This window comes from Haliotis asinina, chromosome 5 (genome assembly GCF_037392515.1).
Source record: "Haliotis asinina isolate JCU_RB_2024 chromosome 5, JCU_Hal_asi_v2, whole genome shotgun sequence".
Classification (NCBI taxonomy): Eukaryota; Metazoa; Mollusca; class Gastropoda; order Lepetellida; family Haliotidae; genus Haliotis; species Haliotis asinina.
This window is the reverse complement of record NC_090284.1, coordinates 25,704,084-25,722,393: the sequence shown is the minus strand read 5'-3', so window position 1 is coordinate 25,722,393 and position 18,310 is coordinate 25,704,084.

Here is an 18,310-nt window from a genome sequence, read left to right as displayed (position 1 = left end):
ATCAATACAATCTATATCACGTCTTTAGGGGCAGTATTTTATGAAGAACATAATACACTGCTGGCCCAGGCGGCAACAAGTCCATTTTTAATAGGCTTGACGATGAAGGTAGAAAAGAGGACGTACCAAGCAGCAACCGAAATTTGAACACTAGACGTAAAATTATCAGAACTACTGAACGGACGACGCGATCTGCGACTGCACTTCTCCCCCCACCAAAGACAAATGGAAACAAAGGTGTACGTGAGATTAACGATAATTTTGTTACAAACATTACTTATTTACCAGTAATTTGACTGAAAATTCATTGTGGTACTGGTCATCCATATACCGCAGTTGACTAAGAGAGAGAGTCAAGGTGTCAGAATTAACAATTACACAAATAACAGTTCATTCAAAACGTGCATAAAGAGTCACAATATGAGTCAACGGACACGTCTCAACAGCGACTGTGACAACCCAGGGCATCCATACACACCAACACACGTCTTCTCATGGTGTCGTCTCTCGAAGGATGACGTCAACAGTATGACTTCCTGTTCCATACGTCTAAGGGAATCTTTTTAAGTTCATGTTGGTGGTACACACTGTGTGTTGTCGGTACTATATAGCGTTTTGGCGAATGTTTTCTACTTGGGTTGGAACCTTTACCAGCATTTGTGTTTATCATACAATAACTTTAAAAATGATAACACTGTTTTGCATGTGTATTTTGACAATCGTCCGGGTTTGAGTGAGTGAGTGAGTGAGTGAGTGAGTGAGTTAATATTTAATGTCACATCGGCAATATTGCAAACATTTCGTGACGAGAACACACGTGACATAAAAAGGATGATATATGCATATTATGAAGAACCTGTCGACGAAGGAGAGTAAAACCACTAGACTATCACACTTAGTATTAAAACTAGCGTGGAAACGTAAAAAAATAATAGTGTCACTGTTTGGACACTACAATATAAAAACAGGCCAGAGATCGCCAACAACTGAAGGTAGATCGCCGCACTAGGGACCATAGGGACTTAGAATACCTCTGCTATCTGCATGGTCCCTAGCTGGATTTACATCATCCCCTCAGCTGTGTGCAAGAATAGTCACAAATTACAATGACATTATATTCTACAGCTAAAAAGTGGAAGATTAAATCTGATTTCAACTGTTTTGGGACTTACGTACCCTCTCAGGAGGACAATAATTTTGCAGTACTTCAACTGCCTTCGAGGATACAGCCACTAACAATGTTATCTGCTAATTCAACTTCCAAATGTGAAATATTTATCTATTTACAAGTCATGTAACAGATCTAATTCTTTAAAAACGCAATGATTAAATGATAACTAACATTACTAAAACGATCCTTCATAGATCGTGATTTACAATAGTTATCCCTTGTGATGGAATATTCAACACAGTCAAGCAAACCATGTTTGACTGTGATTCTTTCATCACAAGGGATACAAAACGGAGGATCTTCACCTTTGAGCAAATATTCATGTGTATATCTTGTGTGGCCAATACGACATCGTCGCATGATGACCTCTTCAAACCTGGACTGACAACCCAAGTAGGTGTAACCAATGTAGGGTTTTATTTCATGTAAGTTATTGATACCTGCTCGAGTGTTCCACCTCTTCTACATCAGATCACGTATGTAAGATCTAATGATAGCTGTATAATCAGTGTAGGGAATAAGAAGCGGTGTCGCAGATTTGCTGAGTGCTGCTTTAGCAGGAAGGTCAACCAGTGTATCAACAAAATGCCAACGTGGCTAGGTAACCAACAAAGGACGATGTCGCATTGGCCAGTAGCAAGATCATTATACAATTCAATAATTTCAATTAAAAGTGGATGTTTACAAGAAAGATTTCTAATCGCCTGAAGGTACGAAAGACAGTCTGGATAGACTATATATTGTTTTTCTTTAGGGTGTCTTTGAATATATTTAAGAGCCATCAATATGGCGTTAGCTTCTGCAGTAAAAATAGAACTGTTATCTCGTAATCTAGAAGATATTGTTCTGGATCCAATGACAGTGGCATAAGCAACTGCGCCAGCGTCCTTGGACCCGTCTATAAATAGGGATTTGTAATTGCTATATTTATTTTTAAATTGATTATACTCTTGTTTACATTGTAGTTCACTTGTTTCTGATTTCTTAAAAATAGTTACAGTTAAATCGACTTGTGGCTTAACCCATTGCCAAGGGGGGAAGAAAGAAGACGGGAAGGAGATGTATTTTCCAGATCAATGCCGCAGCAATAATAAATGGCTTAATTATGAGCCCAAGAGGAGGAACAGGACTTCTTATTGTACAAATCCTCATGGAGAGGATTGAAGACACAGTTATATGCAGGGTTTGACTCAGTGGAAATGGTTTTGTGATATACTGTAAAGATAATTTAATACGGCGTTGGTCAAGAGATAGCTCATCAGCATCGTCATAAAGGCTGTCAACAGGTGAAGTTCTGAAAGTCTTTGAACTTGGTGGTGGACAGAATTTAAAAGTTTTAGGTTGCTTTTGCAGGCTCCACCATAGACGATGGAGCCATAATCAAGTTTAGACCGTACCAATGATCTGTATACGTGAAGGAGAGTAGTCTGATCCCGTCCCCACTTTGAATTTGAAACAATCTTGAACAAATCCAGTGCTTTCAGGCATTTAGCTTGAAGAGATTTAATATGAAGCAAGAAGGTTAAGTGAGAATCAGATATTAGACCCAAGAATTTTGCCTCGTTTACGACTTTGATAGGAGTGCCATTTAAATATAGTTCAAGGTCATTATGCGGTTTATATTTCCTACAAAAGTGTACACAATTAGTTTTCGACTTCGTGAATTTAAAACCATTCTCAAGACACCATTTATTTATTTTAGTTAAACACAACTGCAGTTATCGTTCAATAGTATTCATGTTTTTACCACGACAGGAATTATTAAAATCATCCACAAAAAGTGATTCATCAATTGAATCATTTAAAACCGCGGATAAACTTTTCAACTTAATACTAAATAAAGTGACGGACAAAATACTGCCTTGAGGGACACCCTGATCCTGATTGTAATGATCAGACAGGGTTGAAACCACTCGGACTTGAAATTGCCTTTCTTTCAAAAACTGTGATATGAAAAGAGGCAAACGGCCTCTCAAACCACGATGTACATCCTTTAAACTGCCATGCTTCCAGGTCGTATCATAAGATTTCTCAAGATCAAAGAAAATTGATATACATGTTGTTAATTGACTACAACATTTTTAACGAAGGATTCCAAACGTACCAAACGACCAATGGTACTGCGATTTTTCCTGAAACCACATTGAATATTTGTGATTAGGTTATTGGTTTCAAGATACCAAACTAATCTATTATTCACCATACGTGCCATTGTTTTGCAGACACAGCTAGTAAGCGATATCGGTCTGTAATTTTATGGATATGTATGATCCTTACCAGGTTTTGGTTTTGGAACTACAATGGCATTACGCCATGAAGAAGGGAATTCTCCAGGCGTCCATATTTGATCAAATATATCTAAAAGTGTCAATAGACATGGTTCAGGTAAGTGTTTCAGTAGCCGGTAATGTATATTATCGTCACCAGCTGCAGTGTCATGAGCTAGCTCCAGAGCTGTATGTAGCTCATGTAAGGAAAACACTTCATTGTAATCTTCACCATTATTTGATTCAAAATTAAAGTTTTTCTTTTCCTGTAACTTCTGCTATCTCTGAAATTCAGGATCATAATTTTCCGATGAAGAATTTTTGGCAAGCGTTTGGCCAAGTTTATTGGCAATTTGAGATGTGTCAGTAATTAAATTATCACGATCTTTAAGATGGTGAACAGCAGATTTCGAACCTTTGCCTTTTATTCTCTGAAACCATGTTCCATAGCTTGGACACTGGTGTGCGTGAATTATTCCTGGAGACATAGTTCCTCCAAGACTGCCATTTGTTTTGTTCGAACGTACGACGTGCCTTCGCATTAAAAGTTTAAACGTATTTAAGTTATGGACAGTTGGACGATGTCGAAAATAATTCTCTGTTCTTTTCCTTGCATTTCTAGCCTGTTTACAGTCTGTATTAAATAACGGCTTCCGTACATGTGGATTTGTAAAGGATTGTGGTATACACTCTGCAGCTATCTCATTTAAAACGTCAGAAAAACGCTGATTTTTATCACGTATTTGACTGAAACATGCATTTTGGAGTTTAGGTGAGCACAATGTTTTAAATAAGGACCAATCCGCCTTAGATAAATTCCATCTTTTGTAAGATGCATCAGATGGGAAAATGTCTGATAATATATTTGGAAAGTGGACACTTCCACAAAGGTCACTCTGGACAGTTCAATCAAATTCATGAAGTAGATTAGAGTCTGCAAGAGACAAATCCAGAGAAGAGTAGGTGCCGGTTGCAGGATGCAGATATGTACTTCAGTCAGCATTGTATATACACATTTCATTATTGGATATAAAATCTTCCAGTATTTTACCTTTAATGTTAGTATTTGTACCACCCCAAAGTGGGTAGTGGTCATTCAAATCACCCATTATAAGGCACGGTTTCAGAAGCTGATCATAGAGAGAGTGTAGACCAGACATAGTCCGTTTGATTCCATTTGAGACCGATGAATTGCTCACTAACACAAAATCTAATAATTGCAACAAAACCAAACTTTGCACAGCCATATGAAATCCACAGACCATGCATCTCTGATGATGTGTCTCATAATTTGGGACATCCGAATAAAAAAGTTGTTTAACAAACGATCATCATTTTCTTGTCAGCTTTCGCTATTTTGTACGAGGGGGGCCTCTTGCTGGTAGAACAGCCAGGTGAGCAAGGTGCACGTGTGAAATTGACACGTGTGATTTGCTCGGCAAACCAGACATTCGTGATTGCAGTACCTGAAACAATGAGATTGTCATACGACGCTAAATCAATTATTTGCAAAGTATTTAACTTTTTCTAAAAACGAAGGTGAAAGGGGTTGGTCTCAATATGCTTTGGCTAAGTATCGTTTACGAACTGCACGTGTTGTTGGGATGACCGAAGGGAAGTTAAAAACTATCTTGAAAACTTGTGCCGATTCAGCCTGTACGGACACAACTGAGGGGACCGTCTCAAAACCCACACGGTGTGAGAAAGTCGATTCATTTCAACAACAGATGGTTAGAAACGCCATTAAGTTTCCATTTAAACAAAATACCTTTATCTCTCTGCGTATTCTGAAAAAGCATATGGAGACAAATCATTCTTTGGTCATTTCAAAATATCAGTTGTGGAAGTTGCTTCACAAATTTGGTTTCCGTTACAAAAAGTAGGCTCAGAAAATAGACGTGCACAGAGGTCTGATATTGTTCAACTAAGAAACCAGTACTTACGCACAATTCGAAAGAAACGTGCAGAGGGCTACGAGCCTGTATATTTGGACGAAACATGGGTAAATGCTTCCCATACCACAGGGACACAATGGTTCGCTAGCTCCTCTTCAGAGTCCTGTGCCAGAAAATTGGCAAGGGAGAGCGACTGATTGTGCTCCATGCTGGTTGCAAGAGTCGGGGATTCCTACCTGACTGCTCCCTAGTCTTCAAGGCAAAATCTAAAGGCAACCGAGACTATCACACCGAAATGAACGGGATGGTTTTCTTAGAATGGGTACAAAATCAATTGGTACCAGCACTGCCCTCCGAAAGTCTGACTGTCATGGATAACGCTCCATATCATGGCGATCAAGTGCCTAATACAAAGGCCCCAACATCTAACAGTAAGAAGGGGACATGATAGAATGGTTGCAAAACAAAGCAATATCATATCCAGAAAAAGCAACCAAACAACCAAACCTGTTCTGTATGACATCATAAAGTCAAATAAAACCACACCTGTCTTTATGGTTGATGAGTACCTGACAGAACATGGTCATTCAGTTTTGCGATTGCCACCCTATCATTGCGATTTAAACTCAATAGAACTCATTTGGGGTATCATGAAATCGGATGTTGGCAGGCAAAATGTAACATTCAAACTTCGGGATGTACAGACGATTGTTCAACAGTCAATAGACACCATCAGGCAGGAAACATGGCAAAAGTGCGTTGAGAAAGTTGAGAATGAAATAGAAAGACATTATTGGGAAGAAAGTGGACTGGACCATGCCACCATCAAGCCAGTCGTCATCAGAGTAGACTCTGACGACAGCGACACCGATTCGGACAACAGCGTCTTCTGAAAGTGGCAACACTGACTCCCATTGAACATCTAAGGTAGTAACCACTTAACGGCTTTTGAGATGACCACATCTTCACAACACACGCTTGTTTATTACACAAACACCCCACCTGCCACTTTTGAACCCTTAGCGACTCTATCGCTTTGGTTGATTCTAGTAAGTTTTGGGTTTCCTTTCACAGTTTGTGCAACTTGAGTTCCATGTACATTTTATGACCGACACGAATGTGATTTGGATTTGGAAGGAACATTTGGACCAGAGCACTTTCTATCATCTAGTTGAGTCTTTGGACATGCCCAGTCCTGTGACAAAGGCATAGGCTGAGGCTGAGATGGCGTCATTGCTGCAACCTGTATTGCAGAATCTCCTCGTTGTAATAATTCTTGAGTTGGGATGGGTTCAGGAGACGTAGATGTTATCCATGTCAGCTCTGTCTGACATTCAGCTGAGAGTGTGGTCGTGAGTGGTCTCTTACTAAAAGAAGCATAACAGTCATTTGGGTAAACAGAGGGCACATGCTTCTTGGCTTCAGCATAGCTGATATTTTGAGAATGTTTTATTTTATTGACTTCCATTTCCCTTTTCCATATCGGGCAGTCTTTTGACGAGGAGGAATGCTTTCCTGAACAGTTGACAATTTTTAAAGTGGTTTGTACAGTCTTCTGTGACATGAGATTGTTCCCCACTATGAGCAAAAGTAATAGAGTTGGAGCAAGAATTTATTCCATGACCAAATTTCTGGCATTTAAAGCACCTCAGTAGATTTGGAATATGCACTTCAAATGGGAGATTGCAATACTCGGCTTTGATTGACTTTGGTGCCGTTGGAGAGACAAATGACAATAAATATGTGTTTGTTCGAACTACTTCCGAATTCCGACGCCTCGTAAAACGTTTCACGTGCGTGACACCTTGATGTTTCAGTTCAACCATGACGTCAAGCTCCGTCATGTCCTCTAAACGATTATCTCGATCCCTGACAATGTCTTTACTTGAATTTAGTGTACGATAGATTGACACTAAAACAGGGCATCCGGCCAACGCATCAATTGACAGCAGGTTAGTTGCTTGTTGTCGTTTACTACATTCTACGAGTAAGACCCAGATCTCAGTCGCTTGATATTTTCACGTCTCCTGCAATACCACACACTGCTTTGGTAACAGCAAACGGATTGAGTTTAATTGGGTTTTTTTATCCACAGATTCTGTCACTAGAAATCTCGTCCGATAGTCTACCTGTTTCAGTGGTCGAAAACTGTCATTTGTGCTTTGGTCATTATCAAGCTGACGTGTGTTTTTTTTCTCAGGAGGGTTTCTGTATACAAGATTCATTATCCCAGTTACCCACCCACCACCGAGTATCATAAAGACAATGCTATCTACAAGTGGATCTCCGACTTGCAGCACCAAGGATACTGGGATGATATACTCCAGCAGAAGGATTAAACAAGTAATCAGTCTACCAGACTGGTCCATGAGCCATCGCCTTCTGGCACCAGCATCTGGACAAATGTTATCAAATTTGAAACTTCATATATCATACAATACATACTCAGAACCAATTATGTTAATATTGTGTCCAGTAAAACCAAGCAAAATAGTTATTGAGCAATGAAATTTAGTGTTAAGGGCTCGGCATGACCAGCCGATTGCTTGAACCGGGCCCATTCAACCACCCGTCTAGTTGAAGTAAGGGTCCAAGGGGTGTGTTGAGCAAAAGAAACGCGATTACAGGCTCACATTGCCCTCAACCCCCAGACTCCCGTCCTCCACCGACACAGGGCCGTAACCCACGGTAAACAAGTTGGCGGACCAAATATACCCCCGGATCTACACAGGGTTGTTGGCGAGCTCTTAAAGTTACCAGTTCAATTCAATTTATTACTCAACACCACCAACGGTGGTACATGAGAATACAAATATATATATATATATATATATATATATATATATGACAAGATGGCAGATACACAGCGAACAAAAGCCAAATGTTAAGGTATCTCTGTATATTTAAATATTACATTAATGAACACAGCAAGATTTTTAAGATTGCGCGTTTTTTAGAGGAGAACAGTTTGACAACTTCCACAGGGATACAGAATTCAGGTACAAAGGTAAATAGTTTTGTATATGCTGTAATAAAGCATCGCACTTGAACAGATAATGAAATTCATCTCCCACTGCATGAGAATTACTTAAAGAGCACAGACGATAAGCTCAAGGAACATTTGCCCAACGGCCAATTTCTATAGGGAGGTGATGATTACTCGTTCTGAATCTTAAAATCGGGAAATAGATATGTCTTGGCAGAAAGAGATATCTCTCAAATTCTATACTATTTTTTAAAATACGATAAAAGGACGATTTTGAGCTCTTTATCATGGAGGTATGCCATTTCTGTAAAAATTGGTCTTTGAGGATCTGTTCAATCTTAAAGGAGAGAAACTTAGTCGTACAGAGAAATGGATTATCAAATATTTCAGATAAACAGTAGACTGTTCGGCTACTTGGCAACTCAGTGCTTGAATCGAAAAGGTCATAGGACAGTGTACATCCGAATAAAACGGCAAAAACTTAAAATTATTCTTAGTACTGGTGGAGAAGCAATCAGATAGTCAATCACCGTTTTATCTTTACACGCGAGCTTGCTCTCCACATTATCCGATTGTATTCGACCATTACAGATAAACATGTTCAGGCATTTACACATTTGACGTAATTTGTATCCATTACTGTTTATTCTACTAAGGTCTTGTGAGGTTCTTTGAAGTGGCAAATTTAATGATGCTAAAACACGTTCAGGGTCGAAATCATTTCCAATGTCTGACAAGTCAATATCTAGGGCATCCTTGATATGTTTAACAATACAACAATAGTCACACGATATGTTAGTCCTCGCATTGAAATCTCCTACCAAAGAGACGCTTTCGGAGAGGGTTTGGAAGTGTTATACGGATTGTTCCATTTCATAAAATGCATCGTCATTAAAGTATTTCGATCCTTCTGGGGGAAGATACACAAAACCAACATACATGGCATCTTGACTAGGAATAAGAACACTGGATAGTTCTATCCAGAGGACACTGAGATCTTTATGAACTGTTACCGGATCATTGAATTCGTTTTTAACAGCTACTCCAATACCACCTGATTTTCTACTGGACCTCGATCTATGCCAGATATATAAAGAGTACCCAGGGATTTCTAACTCATCAAATATGTCGGTTTTTGTCTCTTGCAACGTCGTACAATTCATCAAATTGCTGAATTCTGGCTATTGTAGTCTATGTCTCAAGCCACACCCAACAGGTAGCTCGCCACGGGTGCCTTCCGGGTTTGAGACAGAAATGCTTCCCACTATAGATAGTTAACTGTTAAATAGCAGATAGCCTCTCAAGTAGCGCATAGGTTCTCCAGGCAGCAGACAGGTTTCCTGGTAACAACATTCTAGCTCTGTTTAGTGTTCCTTCCTATCGGAATTCATTACTTACATTCGGTTTGGGGGTAAATAAATCACGCCTCGATCAGCCACAGTGAGAAATTATAAAACTCGACGTTGTCTGGAAAGGCCTCTAAGGGATATGTCCCATGGGGGGGTGGGTGGGTGGGTGGGGTGTGTGTGTGTGTCTCATATTGAAATGAATGATCTCGTTTTAACCAAACTGGCTCGGATCAGGCAGCGATTTTTGATGTAGAAATACATTCAAACCCCATTAATCTGGCTTTCGTTCATCCGACAAACGCCTTAATCCGACATTGAAGTCACGAACTGACTAAATCAGTGCTATTCAGACCCATTAATCAGGCACTCCTCACCGACCGCGACAAGCCTAACCCGAAACTGATTATAAATTCACTCATTAATCAGTCTAGTTAATCCGTGTTTTGAAGCCGCCAGAGGCCTCATATTGCGGCCAAATAGGATTAACGACACGTTTAAATTTGAGGAAAACCTAATCTTCACGTGGACACCAGATCATCATGTGCGTGAAGATAAAAATACGAAAGAAAAAAAATCGGTATAATGAGAACCGATTTCCCGTACACGAACTGCACTGTTAGCGCCCTCTTCTACAAAGCACGTGCAACACATGCAGGAGCTTTTGTTAGCCGGGAGGTTAAAGCGTCCACTCGTTACCATTAAGACGTGGGTTCGATTACCCACATGAGCACAGTGTATGAAGCCCATTTCCGGTGGCCCCAGCCGTCATTTTGCTACAACATTGCTCAACGCGGCGTAAAACCCCACTCACTCACTATAACTATTCTCTTTTATAAGATGGACGGTCTTTCTACTCGTCGACACGTATGCGCTAAACCAGTCTACCATGGTCGTCACGGATACTTTAAACATCCGCTGGACTATGAACTCGCTGGCTATCGCCAGATGAGGTCGTTAGATACGACGCCTGCCATAAAAAGCTGCAGATTGACTTTGAACGGGTTCGTTATCTCTGGTCGATAATCTCTCTGACAAGCGACGAGAACAAGCTGTTCCGTACTTCCGGTTCCCCGACTGAACCTTTAAACCAGAGGAGGGAAATGGCGTTTTTCAAGTGAGAAATGGTTGCAATTACGAAGGAAATGGGTCAGTTTCATGCCCTTCAATGAGTAATAAATCTCCCGCGGTTCGGTATTACGGAAAACCGACAATTTAAACTCTTCAGAAAATACCACCACTTTCATTCTCGCAGTGTCGACGGTAAAAATGGTTAATCCAAGTTGTTCCCTTCTCTGTGGAAATTGTTCAGATTAATGACCTTCCGGAGGGGTGCTTTCTTCCGGATTAAGAGAAAATATGTTGTGTGTCATTTGGATGAGTGGGTAATGCATGTCTTACGCCGTTATTGGCAATATTCCACCCGTGTTATGACGGGTAAGTGCCGAAATATATGCTTCACACAATGTATCAATGTTTTTAATGAAGAACGAGGTTTTGGTGCAAGGACCGAGAGAATAGCCACGTGGCTATTCCATAATTTCAAAAATACAGATTTTTTCGAAATCTGTTGGATCAAAATCTAAGTCATGGTCGAAGACAAGACCTTATCGCCTACGTTAAAACCTAGATATTAACAAGTATCTACAAGAGCGTCATTGCTGAGATCCTTTGCGCTTTAGAGTATTGATGTTTTAACCCACAAAGAAGTGCTTAATACATTGTCGTTTTTGAGCACCAAAAAACCCGCAGTATTCTCACAATATATAACGAAAATGGGCATCAATAACACCCTGTAATCATGATCAATCACAGTTTATAATAACCTTTCCAGTACCAGAATCATTGCTTAATGATAGTTTGATTGAACGCTAAACCCTTCAAACAACTGCAATATCCCCGTCTTCATGTAATTATGGGATAAAGAAATCTGTGTGAACATCCATTTACCACCGTCCATTTCTTTCGTCTGGAAAGTGACAACAAAATCTCCACGGGCGTATACTGTATTTATTGAAAGAGAGAGGATGCATAATTTAGTATGTAATATTCAGCCATTGGAACATTGTGAAAAGGTTGACAGAGAGGATTGGCGGGGGTTAAGTTACATGACAGTCATTGTGCGCTCCGACTTTGCGTGTGTTTCTCTCTCTCTCTCTCTCTCTCTCTCTCTCTCTCTCTCTCTCTCTCTCTCTCTCTCTCTCTCTCTCTCTCTCTCTCTCTCTCTCTCTCTCTCTCTCTCTCTCTCTCTCTCTCTCTCTCTCTTTGGGTTAGGCGAGGAGTGTGTTTGCATGTGTTATTTTCGCTTAGTGCCCCCAAACCTGCCCATTTTCAACTTGCCATACATGATTACACCCGAAGCAATGTATTTTCCCGAATGTGTAGTGACCCACCGATGTCTGTGGGTGACACCTGCTGTGAAATTACGCTTTTCCAACCTTTTTGCAGGCCGGAAGGTTTCCTGTATAAATGCAAACCCACAGAATGTATAATAGCAGTGTCCTCAATCGGAATGTAATGATTGTGTACATCACACCTTCATCAAGTTGGTCTTTGCTCGACCGGAATGCTTTATTTACAGGCTTCCTGACATTCCTGGAATACTGACGAAGCCACACAACTGCGTTAGTTTTACAGTTCCTGGCTTCGTGGCACTGTTAAAGTGATCGAACGGAGTTCGAACCCCGATTATGATGATAATAATAATAACAAAAAGAAGAATGTAAGCATGCTAAATATGATGACCTCGCCTTAGAAAAGTCTCGCTTGCATTCCAAGGAAACTGTCGTCAGACTCCCTATTGTTCTCGGTGCCCCCGGTTTGGTACCTCCTAATCTCTCTGTACAGATCAGGAATGTGTGCGGATTCTCCACCGGGAGCATAGCCCCTCTGACGGTCTGGATAATGCAGTAGGCTGCAGTCTTGGTGAGTGTACATATTCTACGGAAAGTTCTTGGTAGGTTCGACTAGGCTGCGCTTCCTGGGAGAAGTCCCATTCGCCGTCTGGGCTGCGTGTAGAGGGGGTAACGGCCCAGAGCTAATGATGAGTCTTACCAGCCTGACTGTGCCAAGATCATCCGAAACCCTCAATAATAAAAGCACTGCATAGACACGAAAAATGGTCATTTAACATTTTAGCCATTAATCTGTGTAATACTATAATCTTGCAAGTGTTCAACCGGCAAATTTTAGGCAAGCACAAGGAAACTAGCGAGTGGTCGTCCAAGTGATCACTTAGCAATGGCATCAGAAGACGAGGAAGCACAACTGGGGAAGTTTAACCGAAGTATAAGGGAACGCCAAGGGGGAATGCTGACCTGTTTGGTCCAGCGGCGTAAGTCGTGTTGGCGGCACTAATGACACCGGAGATGTTCTGACACAACATTTCTTTCGATCTTAAAGCTCATTGACAGTGTGTCTTCAGAACGTTGCTTTGCATGTGACCAAATGGATACTGCAGAAACGTGACATGTGAACGTTTTTCCCCGTGTGACCTTGTAATGATTTAAATGAAGTGAATCTCGTGTTCTTCAAAAGGATTAAGTGTAGAAGTATTGGCCTTACCTTGAACTCATCACTTCATCCCCTGAGGAAAGAATATGTCACATGCTTTCTACTTATCATCTCCTTGCTTCCTCCTCGTACTTATGGATTTGAGTCCCGAAACACGGGGATAAGTGTTGGCCCGTATATTAAAGATTCTAAAGATTAAAGTCATGTACAATTTAGAAATGACACTATACCGTCACATTGTCCAAACTAATCTGGAAACTCAGTTTTCTTCAAATGAAAGATTTATTTGATTTTCCGATAATTGTTTGACTCTAGAAATTTCTTTGGAGATGAGGCATGACAAGGTAGAGTCAATTTATGTACAGGAACTATATTTTACTGTTTTTGAGATAATTCATTAGATCCATATGTCGTTGTATAATTCACAGGAAACAGAATAGGAGAGGATTAACAGTAACGTAATTTGTTTGACACATGACGCATGCGTGTTTCATGACTTGAATGTTGCTTTGAATATTACAGTGAGTGTTTTTAGTTTTACGCCGCAATATTCTAACTATACAGCGGTCGTCTATAAACAATTGAGTCTGGACAAGGCAATTCAGTGATCAAAAACATGAGCATCGATCTACGCAGTTGGGATGACATTTGTCAACCAAGCTAGCGATCCTGACCACCTGATTCCGTCAGTTGTCACTTACGACAGGCATGGGTTACTAAAGACCACTTCTAACACGGATCAAGTTATATCGACCTGTTCATTCTTGGGGAATGCACCAAGCAGCGTGTTGTAAAGTCCACTTCTGTGAAAGTTATGAGCGCACCTGGGTGCTGGGAGCTTGGAGCACAGACTCAAACTCATACGACGCTTTACACTACCAGGGGACGCAACTCTGCGCTGCAAATCTAATTACACATGAGATCTTACGTTCCGATATGATGCCAAACACCATGTGTGTGGCTCATGAACCCACATATCCTTCATCGGGATCAATTTTCGAATCATAGTTCAATATCATATTTAGGTGAACTTGGTCAATTGGTATAGAACACTGTTTATTTATTTGTTTATTTGTTGTTTCACGCCGAATCCGGTAATATATGAACTGCTGTATGTAAATAATCGAGTCTGGACCGGACCATCCAGTGGTTGACTTTATGAACATTAATGTACGCATTTGGGATACGATGACATCCATCAGCCAAGTCGGTGAGCAGAGGGTCCGTTTCACAAAGCGGCGTGATGATGACCTAAGATGATCTATACTCCCATACTTTAACCTAGACTTACATACAGGCGTAGTCCCAAGATGATCTATACTCCCATACTTTAACCTAGACTTACATACAGGCGTAGTCCCAAGATGATCTATACCCCCATACTTTAACCTAGACTTACATACAATCGTAGTCCCAAGATGATCTATACTCCCATACTTTAACCTAGACTTACATACAGGCGTAGCGCTGCGATCAGTTTGTGGATCGTGCCCCTGACCACCCGTCAACGACCACCCGTCAGCGACCCCCCGTCGCTTATTACAGCAAGTATTGATTGCTGATGACCAGGGCCTCATTTCACAAAGCACTAAGGTGATCGTAAGTCACTAAGGTAGCATTAGTACAATGCTACAGAAAGAGAGTTAAGGTTAACTTATGTAAAGATTGTTGTTTCGCGAAAAGAGTTTTGCACTGACGTTATGTAACTTAGCTTGTAATTACAACGTAAACTGGACCCGCGGGGCCCTTCTGTGTACAGAAGACACACGCGAGTATTTAGAAAGCATCTAATCAATGTTTATTACGCTCTCTGGTGTCTCCAAATCTGTACCTCCGTCTTCATGTCAAATCTGTTTGGAGTTTTTTTTCCAAGTCAAATAATCACTGTGGTCTAGTCTAGATGAGCAGGTCAGGATCGGATCAGATGCCTAAGATTTGATCAGATGGTCAGTATTGGATGAGGAGGTCAGGATCGGATCAGATGCCCAAGATTTGATGAGATGGTCAGTATTGGATCAGATGGCTAGGATTCCACAATTTGGTCTGGGCTGGGTCAGATGATTATAATTGACGTAAATGACCGGATTAGAATTGGATGGTCAGGGTTGGATCAGATGGCCAGGGTTGGTTCAGACGGCGAGGGTATGATCAGAACGCCCGGACTGATTAAATGGTAAGTTGCCAATGGCGTTGGACGTCACCCACAATATCAACAAATACTCGTTTTAGTGATCCAGATTATTAGAATCCCTCTGTGGTAGTGCTGAAACTTTACTAAGTGCCGCCTAATATACGAAACACACACACACACACACACACACACACACACACACACACACACACACACACACACACACACACACACACACACACACACACACACACACAAATGGGACAATAGTGTTAACTTTTTACACTATATTGAAAGGTTTGGCAATGAACTTCAATATGTCATCATCGGTTGCTGAAGGACACGTTTCTAGTAGAAGAGCGGTTGCACTGCAAGGCTGTTGTATACCGATAACATTATATGGATGAACAACTTCTTTATTGCTGTGAGAGCGACGTTTCGGTGTGGGTTCCGTTATCAAGCAAGTTATCCCATCATGTCATCACTGGGTATTGAAGTATCACGAACCGTACCTGGTAGAGAATGCATGTGTATCACTTTTCCTGCAGAAAACGGCTTGGCAAACGGGTAGGTATCTATTCAGTAGTTATTCTTGCCGCTGTATTGTGTACTGTCTAACATGGCATTTCGGTTAGATGAAAATGAAGTTACAGTTTCAAGTTTCCTGTTCTTTCATGCTTATGAAAAAAAACACCTCAACAATGTTCTATTTCTAACGGATATATTCCGAATTCAGACAGTTTACCGAGCGGCCAAAGACACAAGCTACCATATCTCACCCATGGGTCTCTACTGCACTGAAGGAGTAAGCCAGTCATCTTAATTATGTGTGACGATGTTAGAAATGTTATAGCGCGATACGATTCTTCAAAACTTCACATACTCACAGGAGCTAATTGTTTCAGTTTATACCAAGAGAAAAACATAAAGGATCACAGGAAAATTCGAGCGTTCCATTGTTATTATCACTAGAGCTCCTCGCACATGAGCCTTAATTCCCAATGCTATCATAAAATGTCAGATAATACCCCCTTGCGTCGGCAGATCTTACGTATGTATATGTACGTGACCTAGCACCAGACGTCGGAATAGCGTCTTCTCTACTACCTGACGAGAAAACATGGTCGGTCAGGGAGACTGAAGTAGACGGATGTGCGGCTAGTCTTGACGTCGAACAAGACCGTCGCCTCACCAACGACTACGTCAATGATGAAGGTTTGCCGTCTCTCTTCTGCACGTGTGTAATTGACAGAGCGTTTCTCTGCACCGGGAAAATTGAACACTGGCCACTTGGTCTCGGTGCCAACTGTACCATTTCGACCATTAGTCCCTAACAAATGCATGGCTGCTGTCGTCGTCAACTCCAGTCACGACACTACTACCCTTGACCTACCAACCGTTGGCACCAAAACCGAACTCTCTTGGACAGCAGAGTAACGACCTGGGAGACTCATGTCACACATATTGGGCATCAAACCGGAAAGTACCGGCGACGGCGCTTTAGCCACAAGGCTAAAGCCACCTACCTTATACCTAGGAGCATCGGCATATAATTCCGTTGTGTATAATAATTTAAATTTTCTTTAAAAAACCCCCCAAAACAACATGATGATAGTAATAAATCCCAAGTTCATCTATGAAGCACTATTTTCCATCAGTTGTGGTTGCTCAGAGTGCAGACAATCTGATTTTGATTACCCCGTATAACCCAAGCTGCCTTTGAGATGGCACATGATTATCCTATCGGGTACCCAGGTTTCTGCTGTTGCTTATTTTTGAAAAGCTCACTTGCTTAACGTGAGACCACATTATCAAATGTGCTCAGGAGTTAAAGTACCACACCGTCACTCATGTAAGCGCTCTCCGTGCCAAACATTACTTATTCTTAACTGATTTTGTGACCTGAGCTCTATGTACAGGACCACGTACCGACATTGTCTATATGGAAGCACGATATTTGAGGTATTTATTGCAAGAGTATTTCTAACTGTTATCTAAACGGGAAAGGATACCAATGTATTGTTCTGCTACTAACTTAAACTTTGCATATTATCTGTATTCAAGATTGAAAACGACATGACTCCACCATAGATTGTTTCCCTGGGAATGCAAAACACAGCCATAAACTATAACATACAAAAAACGTATTTGCAAAGACAAAAAGTAAAATCCCTTTGAATGATAATCTAGCTTCCATCTTGGGTCAGATCCGCGGGAGGTAGCGTAACAAAAGGTGGACAAATCGAGTAATGCTGGTACTGTCTTGTGTTGTCTTTGTATACCACCTGCTCAATTTCGGAACACTGTCGACGTCCGTAATCGGTGTGTATTTCAATTGTCCTTGAACACGAGGTGTTCTACTATTGGCAACTGCCAAAATCTCACAGACTTGATATATTCAAGTTAAAATATGTCAAAACTACTGTTTTGAGAGCATCCCGTACTGCTTATCTGTCTCTGCTTTTTTATGTAGTAGCGGTGTAGTAATATTTTATCCGTCAAATACAGTTAACGTTGCAGACTACAGGTGTCAGTGCTCGATTTACCCCAAAATAGACCTGTCCACGTGTGACGTTATTAAACTTACACTATTTAAAAAAAATCTTTGATCTTACCACGGGTTAGTAATCTTTAGAAATATTTTACCCTAGTTCTTTGCCTAGTAAAGGCAAATACACATTTTCTCTAACCCTTTCAGACAAGAATTCTCAAATCTATTTTCGTTTCTATTAGTCCAAATCTTATAGATTCTCTGAAGTATCCTGGCATTCGTTTGTTGGTCTCCATGGTTAATCCCTCTTTTCTGAGGCAAACAAACCTCCGCCGTCTGTTTTAATCAAACTTCAACGTTAGCTGTTCGTTTATCACCATTACCGTTGTGCCTGTGCAAACTAATTGATTTTAATTAAGTTGGAGCTCTCCCGTCAGAATGATTACAGATGGCAAACCTGCCACCAACAACATCAATGCAAGTGATAAAGGGGCAAGGAGTTGTTCGGTC